General features: G+C 46.8%; 1 long non-coding RNA gene across 1 annotated transcript; it reads right to left on the bottom strand.

The window, feature by feature from the left end:
- Positions 1 to 3922: 3922 nt before the first annotated feature.
- On the bottom strand, positions 3923 to 11790 carry LOC309663173. Its single transcript, XR_014265137.1, has 2 exons — positions 8556 to 11790; positions 3923 to 7587 (listed from the first exon to the last, which is right to left on the bottom strand). It is a non-coding gene; the product is annotated as an uncharacterized lncRNA (long non-coding RNA).
- Between the last annotated feature and the right edge of the window lie 8435 nt (positions 11791 to 20225).

The following is a 20225-nucleotide window of genomic DNA, read 5'->3' as shown; positions in this document are numbered from 1 at the left end:
GTCCCAAGTGGCCTCATTGCTGCCGTGGGGACTTTGGCTCTTCCTCTGGGCTGGAGGGAGTGCCGGGTTCTGGTGGAGGAGAGACAGGATGGCTCTGACGGACTTGTTGAGACCAGACCTGCCACGTGTCAGGTGTTTCTCATACTTCGTTGCTAATCCCGTCAAGAACCCAGTTAAAAAAGTTAATTCCACCTCGCAGGTAGTTCAGAGATTCTCCCAGAAGTGGGCTCGGGATGGCCCAGCCGAGTCCTTGATAGAGCCAGGGCTTGACCCCTAGTCTGTCTGAGCCCCCAGCGTTTCCTCCAGGCCTCCCCACAGCCCAGACCCCGCTCCTCCCCGAATCCCTCTGGAAACAACCGAAAGAAGGGTCACAGCGATTTAAGGCTATTTCTGCCCCACTGAAGAGCCGTGGTTGAAGACGTACTCACCTCTTACGTGTGAACGGTCACTCCACCCAGAAATGCCCTTGGAATATGAAAAAGAAAAAAAAATGGCAAAAAAAGCTTGCTAGAATCAGGAGGCCTGAGCTCTGGTTTGGACTCTGCCACATGGTTGCCGCTTGACCTTCTCAGTCTCCTGGTCTTCAGAATCCCTGACCCGCCCTCCTCAAGGTAGCAGTGAGGACAGGGAAGACAAGTAAGATGAAGAGCCAGCTCTGGTAGGCAGACAGGGAGGCCCCCATCCAGCCTTCTTCCCTCCACAAAGCTGCAGTGGAGGCCGAGTGCCCCTAGGTGGTGCAGTTTAACTCGTCTGAGCCCCAGCAGCAGCTGCCAAAGGGGGTCGGAAGATCTGGGGGGGACCGAGGGGCAAAGATAATACCGGAAACTAGTGAAGTGGGAGTCTGAGTGGAATTCTGTAGCTGGTGATCTCTGCTGTTCCGCCAGAGGGCGCCACGGAAGTTAGTGGGGCAGGGCAGCCGGGCCACCCTGGCCGTCCCGTCCTGCTATGGGACCCTGGGGGCTGCAGCCCTTGGGGTCGTGGGATGAAGAGCCAGGGGTGTATGCAGTGCAACACCCATTTTCTTTTCCAGATGAGGACGCTGAAGGCCGGAGAGGAGGGGGCTTGTTGGGTCACCCTGGGGGTCAGGGACAGAGCTGCCCAGCTGGCTCCTCTGCTGATGAAATGCTCCCGGGCAAGACCTGTGATGAAAGCATGTAGTGCTACCCACTTGGGTGGCCTCTACTCCTCCCAGTGTTTCTTCCTGGGCTGGCCCTCCTTGCTCTGCCTCTGTGGATGTTCTCAGGAAAGGCTGGGAGAACAGTCATTTGCTCCTCTGATAAAGAACTGTGTCTCTCGGTAGTAGAAGAACACTGGCCGAGGGGCAGGAGTCTTGGGCAGCGGTCCTGTCGCTGCCTTGGGCACATGGCTCTTCCCTCCCTGCCTTCCGTGGCCTTATCTGTAAAGTGGGGGTGGGAAAGAAAGAGAGAAGGTTGGGCTGGATATCACCAAGGTCAGTCTCTGAGTCGCACTGGAAGCTTCACATCTGTCCATCAGGACCAGGTGGGGGAGGGAAGGGCTTCAGTTCTCTCATTTAAAAAACATGGGGGAGTGGACTGGATGATGTGTCATCTTGGCTCTGACATCTGGCGTGGCAAGGAAGAGAGGCCGTCACAGAGGCCAGAAGCATCCCCTCGGAGATGCCAACACATGCTGACCACCCCCATCCTGGGAGGTGCGGGTCTGCTTCCCTCGATGGCCTCCAGGAGTGGCCCTGCAGAGTGGGACTGCGGGCCCCCCAGCAAGGCCCGCCTCATTCAGAGCTGGTTCTGGAGGCACTGGGGGAGGAGCTCTTCCTCCCCCTCGCAGAGCTGAAACCCATCGGCACATCCAAAGGGTGTTCCTTCCTGCGCTTGATTACTAACCGTCTGCCTCTCTGGCCAGACAAGCCTCTCAGTGACCTCGGGCTCTTTCCAAAATCAAATCTTCCTTCAAAGGAAGCAGGAGGTTGGTCACCACTGAAGAAATTCAGAGAATGACAGCTGGAGGGAAGAGTTTGAGGGGGAAGTTGAGAAAACACTGACTTATTGTCAGGCAGCCATGTGCAGGCCCTTTCCCATATATTAGCTTGTTTAATTCCATCAAGCACAAGTTAAGTATTATAATTCCCTGTTTTCAGATGAAGAACCATTGTGGACCTGAGTTATGTTCCCCACAGTTGCACAGTTAGTGAATGGAGGATCTGGGGTCTGATCCAGGTCTCTGAGTCCACAAGCCACCCTCGTCCCACTTGAACACACTGAGGAATGACAGAGCCGAGGTCAGGAAGCCTGGACTCTGGCTCCAGCTTTGCAGCTGAAGGGTTACATGACAGCTAACCTTAATAGCATTTTATGGTTTCCAAGTGTTAGCCATGCAGTGTCTTATTTGGTTCTCGATCAGCCCATTGTAGAGATGAGGACTGAAGCTCACATAGGTCTTGCCCAGTTGTGGTCACACAGTGGCCGGGCTGGCTTTGAATCAGGTCTTTGACCCCAGAGTTTGTGCAACTCACAAAGAAAGCTGATCCTTTGACAAGCCAAGCTTCTTCTCTTGGATTCATTTTTCCAGTCTGTGAAAATAAAGGATTGGATTAAATTAGTAGGCAATCAGTAGTTTCCAGACCCCTCTGTTTTTTAAAAAATTGTGGAATTCATAGAATTTGGCAACTTAAAATTTTGTCAAGTAAGGACACTAAAAAGAAAAGAACATTTACCTTCAGAAAGCTAGGAAGATATAATCTCAGTGTAGCAGGGAGAAAAAAAAATAGTAACTGAGAACAGAATTCCTCTAAGGAATTAACTAAGTTGTGTTTATAACACCTTGAGGAGCCATTGGAGTTGGACCCACTAGCTCTCTGGGCCTGGCTGGAGCGGGTCGGAAGGGAAAAGGAGCAAGAACAATTCTCTGCGAAAGCATTGGTTTGCAACTGCGGGTTTGGAAGCATGAGCAAACTGTGGCACCAAGAGGAGAGGCTGAACAGAGAAGTCCAGACAGAGCAGGGGACTCGAGTTCCAGAGACCACTCATGAAAGCCCCCTACATGGGAGGCAGAGAATGACCAAAGGACCCTAAGGAGAGAGATGTCTAGTAGTTGATTTCAACCAGCAGTTTGTCTGCTTTCTTGTGCCAGTCATCCAGCTGATACCCCAGATCTCCTATCAAAATGCCCTTGCTCAGTTCATGGAACCCTGGCAGTTGAAGGTTAGGGGTCCCCTGGTTAGGAGTCACTGGAGTCTGGCAGACCTGAGTTTGAGGCCTAGCTCCATCACTTGGCAGTTACATGAGCACTCTAAGCTTCAGTTTCCTTCTCTGTGAAAGGAATATTCCCTGCCTTGGAGGTTGATATGAGGAATAAGTGGGACCGCGGACTTAGCCTAGTACTTGCTAGTCCAGCCCTCAATAATTAGCCGCTTAGCTGCCAATTGTTATTAACCATCGTTATCTGGATAGTCACAATTTTATTTACTGTTGGAGGTTTTTGTTTGGGGAGCGGGGTAGCTTTTGCTGCTCTTCAGTCCAGCCAGGATCAGGCAGGAGTATCATCTAGAAAGGGAGGGAGGGAGATGGGGTATCGCCTCCCGCCTCAGCCCTTCCTGCTTTTTCAAGGCTGAGTGCTGTCTGTGTCTGAGAATCTGCTCCCTTGGAAATGACAGCATCTCCTTCCAGGGCTGAGCCCAGAGGGCAGGGCTCCTGCCAAGGACAGGCTGAGGGCTGGGGGGAGCAGAGGAGAGACAGAGAAGAGGGAGAGTGAGCAGGAGGAGATATGAAGAGGAAAGAGAGGAGCTTCCAGGACTGACAATCAATCACAGAGGCGGAGAGAGGATGTGCGCTTGCACGCGTGCATGAATACGCGACCACACTTGTGCATCAGGTAGCAGGTGCATGTGGTCTGCGTGTCTGGGAGTGACTGTGTTTGAATGAGTGTGTGAACATGTCAAGGTATGAGCATATCAGTGTGTGACTCTGCATGGGAGTGGCTGGCAGTGTGTGTGTGTGTGTGTGTGTGTGTGTGTGTGTAAGTAGTTCACATGCACGTGTGCCTCAGGTCAGCGTGGGTGGGCAAGGCTAGAGAGTGGGGTTGACTGCATGACCTCCTGAGTGGGTGTCTTCTCTGTTCTGGAAGAGAACCTGGGCAGGGCTCAGGGCAGGACGGGGCCCCTGACACAGGGGATGTCTAAAAGGAGGGACTTTTCTGTAGCTTCCTATGGGAGCCCCCGACTCCCCGCTCACCCCAGCCCCACAACTTCCCGTGTTCCCCCCTAGTCTATACCAGCGCCCCCAGCACTCCCACCACACCTCCTGCTGGCTGCTGGCCTCCATGGTGTGGGGTGGGAGGAGAAAGGGAGAGAGGAGGAGAGGAGTGACCGGCATCCTAGCCCCAACCCTTGGTGCTGCCAGGGAAACATCCTCTTCCCACCCCCACCCCCCAATCACTGAGATTCCTGCTGTGAGGGAGAGAGGATCCCTCCGTCTCCATGGCAACATAGCAGCCCTGCTTCTCAGCCTGAGCCCGGGCTCCTCTGAGCCATGGAAGGAGTGGGAAGAAAGCCCCTCCTCGGGCTTTTGAGCTCCCACCAAGTGCCTCACCTCTACACTCCCCCACCTGTGAACCTGCTGCTTCTCTGGCGTCCTGACCCCGCTGGGACTCCCGAAGCGCCCACCTGCCCCCAGCACCGCTCCCAGGGTCTGGAGACCTGTCTTGTCTGCAGAGAACTGGATCTGAGCGTGAGCTCTGGAGAGTGACAGGATGGGGCCGAATTCCAGTCTTCGCCTGTAAAATGGTACTAACGTTACTACCTCTCAGGGTTCTTGTGAGGAGCATTTACAATAGTGCTTGTGGAAGTTCTTTGTGAATTCGGAGCCTGGGGTCAGAGTGGGTCACTGTGGAGTACAGATGGGCCCAGCCTCCTCGAAGGGGCGGCCTTCCCCCTGCAACTCCACTCTAGTACTCCCTCACGCAGAAACGCACACACGTACGTGGGCTTTGGGAGGTACATACATACGGGCTGCCGGTGCGCGGGGTGAGGGGGGTGGCGCTCTCCAGTAGGAAAAATTGGCCACAATCCCAACGTCCTTCAATAGAGAAGTGGTGAGATAAATCGTGGGGCATCCACCGTCTTACAGCTCTTTAGGAGGGAGTCTGTAAGTGCTGACGTGGCACAATCACTGGGACACATCACCAAGTCAAAAAAAATCAAGCTGAAGAATAGGTGTGCTATGATCCCATCTATTCAGCGTTGTTGTTAGCGTGTGAGCTAGTGTTGGTGTGTAAATGCCTGGAAGGGGCTCCAGCAGTCAGGCCAGACTGTTGGCAGTGGTTACTTGGAAGAGGAGTGGGATTGGGGCGGGGGCAGCAAAGGGGAACTTCGACTTTTTCTTCTTTATCTCTCTGATCTGTTTGCCAATATGGCAAACGTAATTTAAAAATCATGTGTCACTGCTCTTAGAATTGAAGAGAGAAAACACATAGGAGACCATCAGAGCACAGACTCCAGTACTAGAGAAGCTCTGAGAAGGAGAAAGCCAGGAGGGCTTCCAGAAGAAGGCAAGCTGGATTTCAGAGCAAGAGTGGAACTGAGACTTGGAGCAGAGGAGAGGGCAGTCCAGGCATAGCTGAAAGGTCAGGAGTGAGGACGTGTGTTCAGGGGAGAGGCATCCTGAAACAGGAGAAAGAGCAGGGCAGTTGTCCTCATATGACTAGGGGCGATTCCCATCTTGGCCACGCCCTGAAGCTACCTTGGTGGGTAAATCACTCACGCTGTTGGTGTCAGTATCCTCATCTGTAAATGGGCATACTGGTAGGAACTTCGCTGGATGGTTCTGAAGACTGTTTGATGTCAGTGTAGGAGAAACTGTAAAGTACCCTACAGATGGGTGTTTATTGTTGCGATTTCCTCCAGGGGACAGTGAGAAGGCAGGCTGGGTTGTAGTCGACCCTTGACCAAGCTAGGCTGGTCAAGGCTCACACTCAAAGTGGCAGGAAATATGGAGCCATCATGGATTCGTAAGCAAGGGAAGGAAGGTGAGCTCCAAAAATAACACAAATCTTGAGGATCCACATTATGCCAACCATGACCTATGTATTTTAACATATTTATTCAATTTTCACAGGTACTTTATAAGGTGAGCACACCTATTTTTACAGGTGGGGAAACAGAAGTTCCCAGAAGTTCATTCATTCATTCAGCAAATACAGTTTGAGCAGCTCCCATGGCAGACACCTTTCAGGTTGCTGAGTAAACAAAAAGGCACTGTCCCCATGGAGCTTACAGCCTGGTAGGGGAGATAGACATTAAAACAAATAAATCTATGACATAATGAATGCTGTGCAGAAAACAAAACTGAGTAAATATCAGGTCGCTCTGACTTTTAAGCAGAGAATTGAATGAAGCAATTGTATGAACATTCTGAGCGGATGCAACAGCCCTTGCAAAGGCCCTGAGGTGGGAGCATGCTTGCCGTAATCAAGGTGGGGCAATAGGGTGGTGAGGTTGCGGTGTGACAGGCAGGTGTAGTGAGAGAGTGGACGAGGTTGGAGAAAAATGAGGGATGTGAAAGTGTAGATTATATGGCGCTTTGGAGGTCAGGCAAGAACTAAGATTTAATTCTACATTGTTGGAAAGCTACTGGAGGGGTTTGACCTGGAAAGTGACATAACCTCAGATTTATGTTTTAAAGGACCACTCTGGCCACTGAGTGCAGGTAAGACTGTAGGGGGCATAAGTGGGAATGACCGTATGAGTCCAGGCGAGAAGAGAAAGCCGGTTTGGACGTCAGTGGCAGATTTGGAGGTGGTCAACAGCAGTCAGATATGAAATATATTTTAAAAGTAGAACCAACAGGATTTCCTGTTGGTTTGGATGTGGGCTATGAAATAAAGAGAGGAGTAGAAGTTGACTCCAAGACTTTGGGCCAGAGCAACTGGGTCAATGTTGGTGCCATTCACTGAGACTGGGAAGATGGGAAGGAGCAGGTTTGGGGACAATCATGATACACTTTAGTTTTGAGATGTCATGAGCATCTAAATGGAGATGTCAGGTAGGTAGTGGGATGTACGAGATGGGGATTCAGGGAGGATGTCAGGACTGAAGATACAAATTGGGAAGTTGTCAGCGTAGAGATGTCTAAAGCCAGGGGATAGGATGAGATCATGCAGAGAGAGTGTAGATGGAGGAGAGCAGGGGTCCCCGGGTGCTTCAGCATTTTCAGGGCTGGAAGAGCAGGAGGACCCAGAAGGCTCACCTGGCATCATCACCCTGGACGAGCTTTTCCCTTGCCCAAGACGGGAGTGCTGTACAGGGCAGTGGGTCTCAGAACCATTCAGGTTTGTGAAAACAGAGTCACTGCCCCACCCTCCTGTGGGTCTGGGATGGCACCCAAGAATTGCATTTCTAATAAATTGCCAGGTGATGCTGCCACTGCTGCCTTTGCTGGTGTAGAGGCTGCACTTTGAGGTTCTACCGGTCTAGGGGAAGGCAGACTTACAGCTCACAGTGAGAGCATAGTTTTTGGAGCCAGGCAGAACTGATTTGAAATCCAGCCTCTTCCACTAACTTGCTGTGTGATCTTGGGCAAGACAGTGTCTGTCCCCGAGCTTCAGTGTCCTTTTCTGTAAAATGGGTACAACAATACCTATTACTCAGGGTTATTGGGAAGGTTAAACAAATTAGCATATTCTCAGCTTCTAGCATCGAGCCTAGACAAGCTGAGGTTCGGGAAATGTTATCTCTGTGCTGGGGAGGCACGGGGACAGGCAGGAGTGAGCCAGGTTCCCTCACTCAGATGGCTCTGGGTGGTCGGCTGGGACCAGGGTAGAGGCAGCCTGGGCAGACAGACTTCTCCACTTTGATGCTTTGCCTCAGGACAGTCCTGAGACGTGGGTCCCTTGGAAGTGAGGCAGTGAATTGAAGGCCACTTCATCCCCGGACTCTGCTGTCCTTCAAGCATTTCCACTGTCCACTTTTTCTGAGCCTCCAGGTTACCACTGAGGGGCCCTCCCTGCCCTGCTTCTTGGAGAGCTCCTCTTTCCCTTCACCTCCTCCTGTCTCCAGTGACAGTGACCACTTCTCCTCACCTTCCACCCTGCTCCCTGGGCCTTGTCACTCAGCTTCTCCTGAAAGGGAGTGTGGCCGGAAGCCAGAGACTGGCCTGCAGTCAGGTGAAGGCACAGCAGTCAGGGCCGGGGCAAACTGTCATCTTCACGGCCCAGCGAAACGGGGATGCTGACGCTGCCCGCCGAAGGCTGCGTGGGGACTAGCACGAAAGAGCGTGGGGAAAGCACCAGATTCGCATGTTCATCGCCGGTCCTTCTCTCCACTCTCTCCCGCCTCGTGCCAAAGCCTCCCTCTCCGGTGGCTGCAAAGCCAGCCCAGGCCTGGATGTGCTGAGAGGAGGCCGCCTCCCCCCCACCGCCCCCCCCCCCCGTTGCTATTTAATGCCGTTAACAATGGATTCATTAACTGGGATTAATCTCATATACCAGCTCTCTATCCCCTTGGCTATTAATCACTCACTTCATTAACAGGACAGACAGCATTAGCCAACCTGGGAGCGAGACATGGCGCCCATACCAAGTACCTGTGTCTGCACCTTCTCAGCTTCCCTCCTCACCGGATCCTCTTCTTGGTGCCTTTCAGCTTCTGGCCAGTTTCTGTCTCAGTCAAGCAGAATGTATGCGTCTCTCTCCCCATCTTTCCCACTGTGGCCTTGTCTCTGCCCCTGACACCTTCGAAGTGTCCATTTCTCTCTTTTTCCTCCCAATCCGGAGCCTAATGACTAGTAGGTTCTCATTACAGGTTGGCTGAACAAAGTGTGGAGAGGTACAAATAAGGATATGCCAATTCCAGGAGGCTCATTTTTGAAAATTGCCTTTTCTGTTTACAAAGATAATATATGCTCACTGTACAAAATCCAAACAACACAAGAAAGGAAGAAAGGAGATAATAAAAATTCCCCGAAGTCCCCACCATCTCAAGATAATAACCTTTAGCGTTTTGGTGAGCATCCTCTCAGATCTTGAGTGATATATATATAATTTTACCTAAATGGGATCCCACTATGCATGCTGTTTTGCAGCCTGCTTTTCCACTCAACAATATGTTGTTGAAATCTTTCTGTATCGGTGAATATAAATATACATCATACTTTTTAATGGTTGCATAGCATTCTGTTTTATGGAAGTAACATAATCTAGTCAACAGATCTGCTGATGGACATTTATATTGATCCCATTTTTTTCTCTGATACATTTGACAAAGAGAGCCACATCCTTGTATATACATCTCTGTGCACTTGCTTAATTAACTCCTTAAGATTGATTCCCAGGTGTGGAATTTCTAGGACAAAGGGTTTGCACAATTAACATTTTTGGTCTAGTATGACATAGTAGAGCTGGATGTCTAGGATTCAATATCAGTTTTGCCCTTTCCTAGTAAAGGGACGTTGGGCAAATTATTTAACCTCTCTGGGCTTCAGTTTCCTCATCTGTAAAATGGGCATAATAATAGGATTTACTTTGCAGGACTACTGTCTGGGTGAAATTAGTTATTATATGCAAAGCACTTAGAATGATGCCTGGTAGTAAGGGCTGTGTATATTAGCTACTGCTATGGGTACATTGGCTCTCTGGCCTCCAGAAACTCTGAACCTGTTCACATCTTTGTCACCAGCAGTGTAAAGGGAGCCCCTTTCCTTACACAATTGCCAACGATAGACACCCTTGTCAGTTTTTTTTAGATTTTTTCCCAATTTTTAAATTATGATAAAATACATAGAGCATGAAATTTACCATCTTAATCATTTTAAGTGTACATTTCTGTGGCATTAAGTACATTCACATTGTTGTGCAACCATCACCATCATCCATCTCCATAACGCTTTTCATCTTGTAAAACTGAAACTCTACATCCATTAAACAATAACTCCCCATTCCCTCCTACCCCCAGCTCCTGCAACTACGATTCTACTTTCTTTTTTTTTCCAAATTTTAGTTTATTTTATTTTGTATTGGAGTATAGTTGATTCACAATGTTGTGTTAGTTTTAGGTGTATAGCAAAGTGATTCAGTTATGCATGTGCATATATCTTTTCTTTTTCAGATTCTTTTCCCATTTAGGTTATTACAGAATATTGAGTATAGTTCCCTGTGCTATACAGTAGGTCCTTGTTGATCATCTACTTTATATACAGTAGTGTGTATATGTTAATCCCAAACTCCTAATTTATCCCTCTCCCTCCCCTACCATTCTACTTTCTGTCTTCATAATTTTGACTATTCTAAGTACCTCATATAAGTGGAATCATATGATATTTGTCTTTTTGTGACTGGCTTATTTCACTTAGCATAATGTCCTCAAGATTCATCCATGTTGTAGTATGTGTCAGAATTTCCTTCTTTTTAAGGCTGAATAATATTTTGTTGTATGTATATACAAGTTTTTGCTTATTCATTCATCGGTAAATGAACACTTGGGTTGCTTGCACATTTTAGCTGTTGTAAATGATGCTGCTGTGAACATGAGTGTACCAATGTCTTTTTGAGACCTTGCTTTCTATTCTTTTGAGTGAATACCCAGAAGTGGAATTTTTGGATCATATGGTAATTCTACTTTTAATTTTTTGAGGAACCACCTTACTGTTTTCCACAGTGGCTATACCATTTTACGTTCCCATCAACCGCGAACAAGGGTTCCAATTTATCTACGTCCTTGCCGACACTTGTCATTTTCTGTTTTTTTGATAGTAACCATACTAAAGGGTGTGAAGAGGTATCTCACTGTAGTTTTGATTTTCATTTCCCTAATGATTAGTGAGGCTGAGTATCTTTCCGTGTGCTTATTGGCCATCTGTATACATTCTTTAGAAAAATGTCTATTCAAGTCCTTTGTCCATTTTTGAATTGAGTTGCTTGTTTTTCCGTTGTTGAGTTTTAGGAGTTCTCTATATATTCTGGATATTAATCTCATCAGATATACAATTTGAAAATATTCTGTCCTATTCTGTGGGTTGCCTTTTTACTCTGTTGACATTGTCTTTTGATGTACAAAATTTTTAAATTTTCATGAAGTCCAACTTATCTATTTTTTCCTTTGTTTGCCAGTGCCTTTGGTGTCATATCCAGGAAATCATTGCTAAATCCAATGTCATGAAGTGTTGCCCTATGTTTTCCAAGAGTTTTAGGTCTTATATTTAGGCCTTTGACCCATTTTGAGTGAATTTTTATATATGATGTTCTTTTACATGTGGATATCCAGTTTTCACAATTTGTTGAAAAGACAGTTCATTCCCCATTAAATCATCTTGGCACCCTTGACCATATGTGTGGTCATTTGACCATATATGTGAGGGTTTATTTCTGGTCTTTCTACTCTATTCCATTTGTCCATATGTACATCTTTATGCCAGTACCACATTATTTTGATTACTAAACCTTTGTAGTAAGTTTTGAATTCAGGAAGTCTGAGTCCTCCAGCTTTGTTCTTCTTTTTCAAGATTGTTTTGGCTACCTGGGGTCCCATGAGATTCCATATGAATTTTAGGATGGCTTTTTCTATTTCTTCAAAAATGTCATCTGGATTTTGATAGGAATTGCATTGAATCTGTAGATTACTTGGAATAGTATTGACCTTTTAACAATACTGTCTTCCAATCCATGAACACAGTGTAGGAGACAGCCTCTTTACTTACACCATCGCCAACGATAGACCCTCTTGTCAGTTAAAAAAAAAAAACTTTTGTCCACCTTATAGGTGACAGTTCATGCTACTTTTCATTGGAAAGTCTTTGATCAGTATTAAACTAGAACATATGCTTAATTCTTAATGGGCATTCATATTTCTTTTGTGAGTTGTCTGATCGTGTTCTTTGCTTATTTCTCTACTGGAATAGTTATCTTTTTTTGTATTTGTAGGAACTCTTTTATATACTAGAGATAATATTCCTAATTTTTTTTACTTCATCGTGACTTTCAATCTTATTTATTTTTTTGTCCTTCATAAGTACTTGAGTTGTATGTGGTTAAGTCTACCAGGCTTTTCTTTTATAACTTTTGTATTTTATGTCATGCACAGAGAGGCCACTTTTCCTTTAAATAATAAAAACATTCACTTTGCTTTAGTAGTTGTGCTGTTTCACTTTTTACACTTTATGTTTTTATGCCTTCAAATTTATTTGTGTGTAAAGAGTGAAGTATGATGACTCCAGCTCTATTGTTTTACAAATGGTTGGTCAGCTATCCCAACAGCACTTGATTATTCGATCTTTCCCCGTATGTGGACCAGTGAGGGAACAAGAGTAAATAATGTTCCAAGACAGAAAGGGATGTCAATAGGTCAAAAGAGCAGTTCTGACAAGATTCCCCAGAATCTGCTAGCAGCTAATCCCTAGGGAATCCAGTTAACTGTGGTCCTGCTTGCGCCTCACGGGCAGAGGCAGGATGTTAGAGGAACTGAGCCAGAGCCTGCATTATTAGAAAGAACTCCTTCCAGAAGGCTCTACATGTGCAAGACAGCCTTGTTCCCAGCTCTCAGCAATTAAGAAAAAAAATCTTTCTTGTTTTGAAGTTAATAGAAGTTGTCTTGTAACTTCAGCTCTTTATCAGCCTGGGTTCCCTCGGCCTCATCATCACCTCCAGCCACCTACCCAGGTCCTCCACACTACCACATTAATACGTAAGTAATTCATCTTGTCTTCTTCATCCACACTGCCACTGCCCTGGCAGTGAACATCAGCCCCAGGACTGGCTTAGGAACTGCCCATCCTCAGGAAAGCAGACCCATAGCTGGGGCAGTCTGTGTGTGTGTGTGTGTGTGTGTGTGTGTGTGTGTGTGTGTGTGTGTGTGTGTGTGTGTGTGTGTGTGTGTGTTCTGGGAGTGGGGGAATGGGAAGGCAGGTGATGGGAGCAGTAGCTTCCAGGTTGCCTGTGTAGCAAGAAGCCTGGATTCTAACCACCGGTGCCTATACCCCAGGTTCAGGCTGCTGGGACCCTCTTTGCCAATTTGTTTAAGGCAGCTTGGATTTGACTGTGGTCCGGGAGCAGAGAGGCATTTGTCCTTGAGCCCCTGGCCAAGTGCTCAGCATAGGGGATCCTGGAAGACATAGGGGTGATAGAAACACCTTGTGATCCTCTTTCCTGGGAGACTGAGTCCTTCTGTGACCTCCGCTCCCCACATCTCATGGATGCAACTTGGCTCTGGGGCCAGGAGGACAGGCACAGGCAGGCCTGGAGTGTATCAGGCAACATGCCAGGCTAGGCAGTCACGTTGTGGGCACTGAGGGTGAATAATGACACCAGGACCCATGGAGCAGGCACAAATCACGAGGCTGTCAGGCATAGGGGAAAGGCAATGCCTGCCCTCCTTCCCCAGCTGGATTGATGGGCTCGGTCTGGGTTCAAGATGGTTGGACTTTACAATGTTTCATTTCTCCGGAATGCTCCCGGTGAAGAGCTTGTCACCCAGGACCATGTCTGTGTAGCGTGTGCATGTCTTTATCATTACACGTGACTTGATGTCTCTTTGCAAGAGGGCTTGAGCTTCTGCATAACTCTCTGTGTGTTCTGATTTCATTTTTGTGTGACTGACCACGCCTCTGAATTTTGCGTGAGTTTTATAGGAGTGTGTTTTGTGTGATGTGACTGAGCAGCTGTTCACGGGGGGCAGCTCTCGTGGAGCTATGGGGTCTGTGAGTTTTGTGTGTGGCTGTAGGACAGCTTGCATGTGCTGCTGGGGAACAAATCAGGGGTCTTGAGTCTGTGTGCCTGGGTGGCTGATGTGGTTACACGCCCAGAATGGGGAAATAGGAAAGCAGGTTGGGAAGGATGGCTTTGGGTGTGATGAGTCTGAGGTCTTGGCAGAACATCAAGGAGAAACCTCTAGAAAAGCAGGACTGGGGCTCAGGGAAGAGTAAAGGGCAGGAGGGCCTTGGCTCAGGCTGGAGGCCTTCCAAATTTGTTCAGGTGACCACGTATTGGTGGACGTGGCTTTTGGCTAGAATGAGGTGAAAACACAGACACACACACAGACACACACATACACACACACACACATCCCCGTACCTCTCAAGGCTGAAAGGACACATACTGTGTTAATCCCAGCTGGACAGAGTTCAATACGAAATTTCCAAGGGTTGCTGGAATGGCATAAAATGTGCCCATTGGTGAGAGTGAGGGAAAACATCCTGGCAGAGGTGAATATTGAGTGAAATCATAAGGAAAAGAGAATGCAGACAGAAGAGGATGCTGTTCTGGCTTTGGGGATGGGGGATAGGGACAGATTCTGCAAGACTAGGGGCAGGGACTGCAGACCATTTTGATGACAATGAGCTCCTGGAAAGCAGGAGCTGTCGTTTATTCATCATGGTATTTCCAGCACCCAGGGCAAGAGTAGGGATGTTGAGTTGACTTGGAGTCAAAGTCTGAACCACCATAACTAGGGAGAGTCCAGGTAGTTTACTGCAGGGGAACTTTGAAATCTACACAAGACACTGGGTGAGGAGTGATGGGATGGGGAGGGGCATGCTAGGTATCTAAAGGGGGTGCCCAGCCCTGCCCAACTCTTTCAAGCTGGCAGACCTGCCTCCATACCTTGCACTGTTTTTTATCCAAACAGGCATCTGAGCTCTTGCTTCCTCCATGACCTGCCACCTGTGCTCTTGGTCCTAAGCCACCATCTTTCATTCCCCTTCCTCACGGTCCTAAACTTTGACCTGGACTCAGTTTCCGGATTACAGCCTTGCCAGTCTCAACATGTGTAACAGCTTCTGCCTGATCTTTTGCTGAAATAGGCCAGGGGACCAGACAAAGGGCAGCTTAGCTAGAGAACACCCAGGATGTAGGAAGAGCCTGTTTAGCCTCAGTTATAAAGATATGGATGCAATGCAAAAGGGTACAAGTTATATTTGAGGGATCCAAGGTCTAAGACATGGTATAAGGTCTAAAACTGGCTTCCTGGGGGCTAGAGGGAAAGAGGGCTACAGGGCCATAACCAGATTGCCAACAAAGTGGGTGTCCTACTAGGTAAGAGGAGAGCTGCACAGGTGCATATGGACAGAGGTCAGCCTCAGAGACACAGGCAGGGGAGCCTGGGACCCGAGGTACAGCATGCTTTTGGATACTAGTAACAGAACACCTCAAACTCAGCAATGATAAGAAAATACATTATCTCACATAACAGGAACTCCCTCCAGAGAGGGAGGATGAGCTCCTATACAGTGGCTCAATGATGTCATCAAGGACCCAAGTTCTTTCTATCTTTTGCTGCTACCCTGAGTGTGTTGATTTTGTCCTCAGGATGGCTCCCCTCATAGTCACAAAAGGGCTGCCCCAGATCCAGGCACTTCATCCAGACACCACAATGTCCAGTGGCAGAAGAGACATGCTCCTCCTGGATGTCTCTGAATGAGAAGCCTTTCCCATCAGACTCCTCCTTACATGCCTGTGCCTAAGCCAACCACTAGCAGGGGAGCAGGATTGCCAATACTGATTAATGGCAGCCAGGATCCTCCCCTGGGGCTGGGGCCAGCTGCTCTGAAGCACAGGCCCCATATAGGAAGGAGGATTCCTTGAACACAAGAAGACTTCTGTTAGGAACAATGGGCTGGGTGTTGGGTAGGCAACCAATTATCTCGGTTCCATCAGGCCTCCACCAGTTCCAGAGGATAATGGGTGCCAGAGAGAGCTGCAAGTAAGTTGTCAAGGCAAAAGTTCCACATGAGAGGCCAAATCTAGGAACTGGTTATTTCAGATGATGCCTTGTATCCAAGTGGAATCAGCAGACAGGTCAAGCTACTAATCAAAAACTCCTCATCACCGTTTCTGCTCCAGTGCGTCCCATGCCCGCTTCAAAACCAAAATTCCTCATAAGGCCTGCAAAGCCCTACATGATCTAGTCTCTGCCTTTTAAGCATCATCTGGAATTCCTGTCCTCTTTTTGCATTTACAGTGCTCCTTTCTGCCTCAGGGCCTTTGCACATGCTGCTGTCCCTCAACTTTTCCCCTTTCATCCCCCCTACCTCCTTCACCTTACTCTTAGGTTAGGTCATTCCCTCTTCTGTATATTCCCATAGCTCTCTACAAATCTCTTTGGTGCCCTTAGGGAACTTGTCCATATACACTTCTAGACTGCAGGCTCCTTGTGGTCCAGGAAGTTGTCTATCTTATTATACACTATGCTCTCCTCCCCAGCACAGTGCTTGGCACACAGTGGGCAACTGATAAATATTTGTTGAATGTATGAACAGATGAATCCCTCCAACTAGGTATTGTCCTAAACTATGGGCAGGGTGGGTGGGTGGGGCACTGATGAGGAGCCTGGTCTACTGGAAGCCCCTGATGGTTTCTGAGCACAGAAACAGCATGACCACCATGAGCTCAAGGGCAGGGAGGATACCGGTGTACACAGGAGGGGTAAGGAGGCCAGCCAGGACCCTGTGCTCATCATCCAGGCACAAGATTCTAGCCACGGAATCAGTGTCCAGAGAATTGGTAATGACATTATAGAGACAAGACGGGTTGGAGTGGTAAGTGTTGGGGGTTACAGCTCTGAACAGTGGTGCCAGAGACCTGCGCAAAATGAGGAGGGAAATTGTATCTACCTCATGGGGTAATTAGAAAGACTAAATAAGATGAGGTGTGTCAAGAACTTAGTCTAGAGCCAGTAGGTGCTCAGTAAATAATTAAGCCTTGACTTTGCCTTTACCAACTTCTTAAATAACTTATTGCCCCCGGTCCCCATCCCAAACCAGTTCTGATTTAGTCCTAGTTCTCTTTCTCATCCCAACAAGGGCTCCCGCATGGGATGTACCAGGGCTGTGCTCTCTACCACACTTAAGCTTCCTGAGCCTCTGTGTCTTCTTCCAGTTAAATGGGAGTAATAATGCCCCCTCACCGAGCTGGCATGAAGGTCAAATAAATAACACATTTTAGGGTGCTTTAGAAACCGTAAAGGACTGTGAACATGTAAGGAATTACTGTTCTTATTATTTTGTTGCAGTTGGGCTCATTCCTGGGCCTGGCATCTGCTCTGACTTTCCCAGTTCCTGTTTCTTGCTCAGTCTCCGTTTTCTTGTAGCCACCCACGATTCTGGCACTGACAGTGTAGGGATATAAGACAACATCCAGAGAGTCTGAATGTAGAAGGAAAAAGAAGGAACGTGACAACAACCAGCAGCCCGCTTTCTCGTTCCCTGACTCGGGATGACCTCACTGCCTTTCTAAGTCAGCCAGACCCCAAGCTGGGCATCGTCCATGTTTTAGTTAGCTGTTGCTGTGTAACAAACTACGCCAATACTTAGTGACGTAAAACAGCAGTTTATGATTATATCTCATGGCTCCGAAGGTTGACTCAGATAGGTAGCTCTAACTTGTGGACTCTGGGCGGATTGTAGTCAGAGGGCAGTGGGGGCTGAAGTCATCCCAAGGCCTGACTAGATGGGACATCCAAGACAGCTTCCTTCACTCAACATGTCTGGTGCTTGGGTTGGAATGGCTGGAATAGCTGGGGGATGGACAGGCATCTCTCCCTCCATGCAGCCTCTCTACATGGCTATCTTGGGCTTTCTCATAGCAGAGTGGTCTTGGCATAGTTAGATTTTTTACATGGCAGCTGGCTCCTCCCAGAGTGAACATTCTAAAGGACCAAGGCCGGAGCTTATGGCTTCTTCTGACCCAGCCACAGAAGTCAGGAAGCGTCACTTTTATTTCATTTAACTGGTTACAGGGCCAGTCCAGATTGGGTGTGGGAGGGGCATACACAAGGGCCCGGATACTGGGGGGAGTGGCTTGTTGGGGAGCCATCTTTGAAGACTAGCTAGCAAGATCCTGATCCGGATTGGAACGTTGCAACGTGGAGTACTCTCAAAGGTCAGGGCTTTGGAGGGGGGACAAGGAGGGCAACAGTGAAGGAAACTAAGCAACTAGGACTCCTGGCCCCTAACTTTAGTATTTCATATTTATTTGTTATTTAATATTTTGGACTTTTGCAAACAATTAAATGTGAATTAAAAGTTTTGAGGCTCATTTGCCAAAGAAGAGATATAGATGGTATATCAGCCTATGGAAATATGCTGAGCAGCATCAATCATTAGGGAAATGCACAATAAAACCACAACGAGATATTACCACACACCTATTAGAATGGCTTAGGTAATAATAATATATATATTTATTTTTAAAAACCTGTTAATATGAAGCACTTGTAAGAATGAGACCACTGGAATTCACACACATTGCTGGTGGGAAAGCAAAATGGTACAGACACTTTGGAAAACAGTTTGGTAGTTTTTTATGAAGTTAAGACGTTGCTATGAATCCAGCCATTTCACTTTCGGGTATTTACCCTAGAGAAATGAAAAGGTATATCCACATAAAGACCTGTGCATGAATTTTCTCAGAAGTTTTATTCATAATGGCCTCAAACCAGGAAAAAAAAAACCCCAATCCAGGTGTCCATCAGTGAGTGACTGAATAAACTAATTGTGGTACATCTGTACAATGGATGTGATAAGACAGAGTGAACTACTTATACACACAATTTGATGGATGAATCTCAAAAGCACTATGCTGAGTAAAAGAAACCAGCCAGAGAGGCTACATACTCTATGATTCCACTGTGATAATCTGGAAAAGGCAAAACTATTGTGACAGAAAGCAGATCAGTGGCTGCCAGGGGCTGGCGGTGGGAAAAAGGAGTGAGTACAAAGGGACACCAGGGAACTTTGTTGGGTGGTGGAAGTATTCTAAGACTTGATTGTGGTGATGGTTACACAACTGTACACATTTGTCAAAATTCATCAAACTGCCAACCTAAAAAGTGTGCATTTTCCTGAACATAAATCATGCAGTCCTGAGGCTAGCAGTTTGAAAATGCAGAGACTCTTCTTTCTCCTGCATGTCCCCTCATGTCCAATCAGTCCCCAAGCCCTTCCCTGAGCCTGTTTCTGGTTTCCAGTCACCTGTGCACTCCACCCCAGTCATATCCTCCACTTCCATGCCTTTTCATGAACACTCTTTTCCCTACTCATTGCCTGGATAACTCTTGTTTATCCTTGCGGCTTCCAGCTAAATCTCACTTTCCCAAAGAGGCCTTTTCTCCCTCTCCCATCTAAATCAAGCATCATTTTTACCTGCAGATGATGTACTCGCTCTTCCTTCTTTAATAGAAGATACACTCTATGAGGACAGGGACAATGTTTTGTTCCTTTGGTGCATAATTAGCACTTTGTTTCAAGAATTAATAAATGTGGGGAGGATGTCACATCTTCTGTAGTTCTGTATTGCACAAGTTTGTTTTTTCAAAGGCATGCACTCCTTTTTTTCATTTTCATGTATTTTTAAACTACTTGTTAAGAAATGATATAATTCAAAAGTACATAGACTAAAAGATGGAAGTCTTCCATATACACAGAGTTTTTAAAAATAAAAATAAGGTTCTGCTTTTTTTTCCATTGGTACCTATAAATCTCATTTATTCTTTTTAGTAGCTATATAATATTCCACAGTATGGTTATACCATTTTAAACATTATTTAATAATTAATGGTCTTTTCAGGATTTTCCCTCCCCATGTTTCAGTGTTTTCATATTTAAAGTGCTGCATTATACAGTGGTACATATATGTGAGTATTACTGAAGGATGGATTCCTAGAAATTTGAGCTGTTAGGAAAGAAGTTGTGTGCATTTTAGATGTAGAGAATATCTACCCTGTTCCAAAAGGATGCATACAAACACCTATTGTCACCACAGTCTATGAGTGAGCCCATGTGTCCACACCCTCAACAACTCTGGATAGCATCAACCTTGCCAATTTTCACCAGTAAGGTGATAAAAAAATTTCACATATAGAGGTATGGGGAAGTCATTCTGGCTTATATACGACTTTTAACTTGAATTTTATGCTAACTAAAACAGCGTGTTTGTGGCCTATCTGCTTTTTATATCTGCTTTAACTTGCATTATACATCTGCTTTAACCGTTAAAGAGCACATTGACCAGAAGTAAAGAATGTCCATGTTAAAAATAAAGATTAGATGTCTCCCTTCCTGGGACACCAATACTGGTATCCCTTTGATGACAAGCCTCCTTTCCCAGGTGCCAAGGCCATAGTGACTCACTGTGTACGTGCTGGTCCTTTTTTTTTGAAACCTTGAAGGAATGTATCCCTGATTTGTTTAACGTTCTTTGTTCTGACAAGATATAAAACTGTGCTGAAAACCATGCTTCTCCGGAGCAGTTTCACAGAGTAATTTGGGAAG

The sequence above is a fragment of the Balaenoptera physalus genome (assembly GCF_965194825.1).
Source record: "Balaenoptera physalus genome assembly, chromosome: 1".
Taxonomy (NCBI): domain Eukaryota; kingdom Metazoa; phylum Chordata; class Mammalia; order Artiodactyla; family Balaenopteridae; genus Balaenoptera; species Balaenoptera physalus.
Note: the sequence above shows the minus strand (reverse complement) of the source record. Positions and strands in the feature narration are given on the sequence as shown.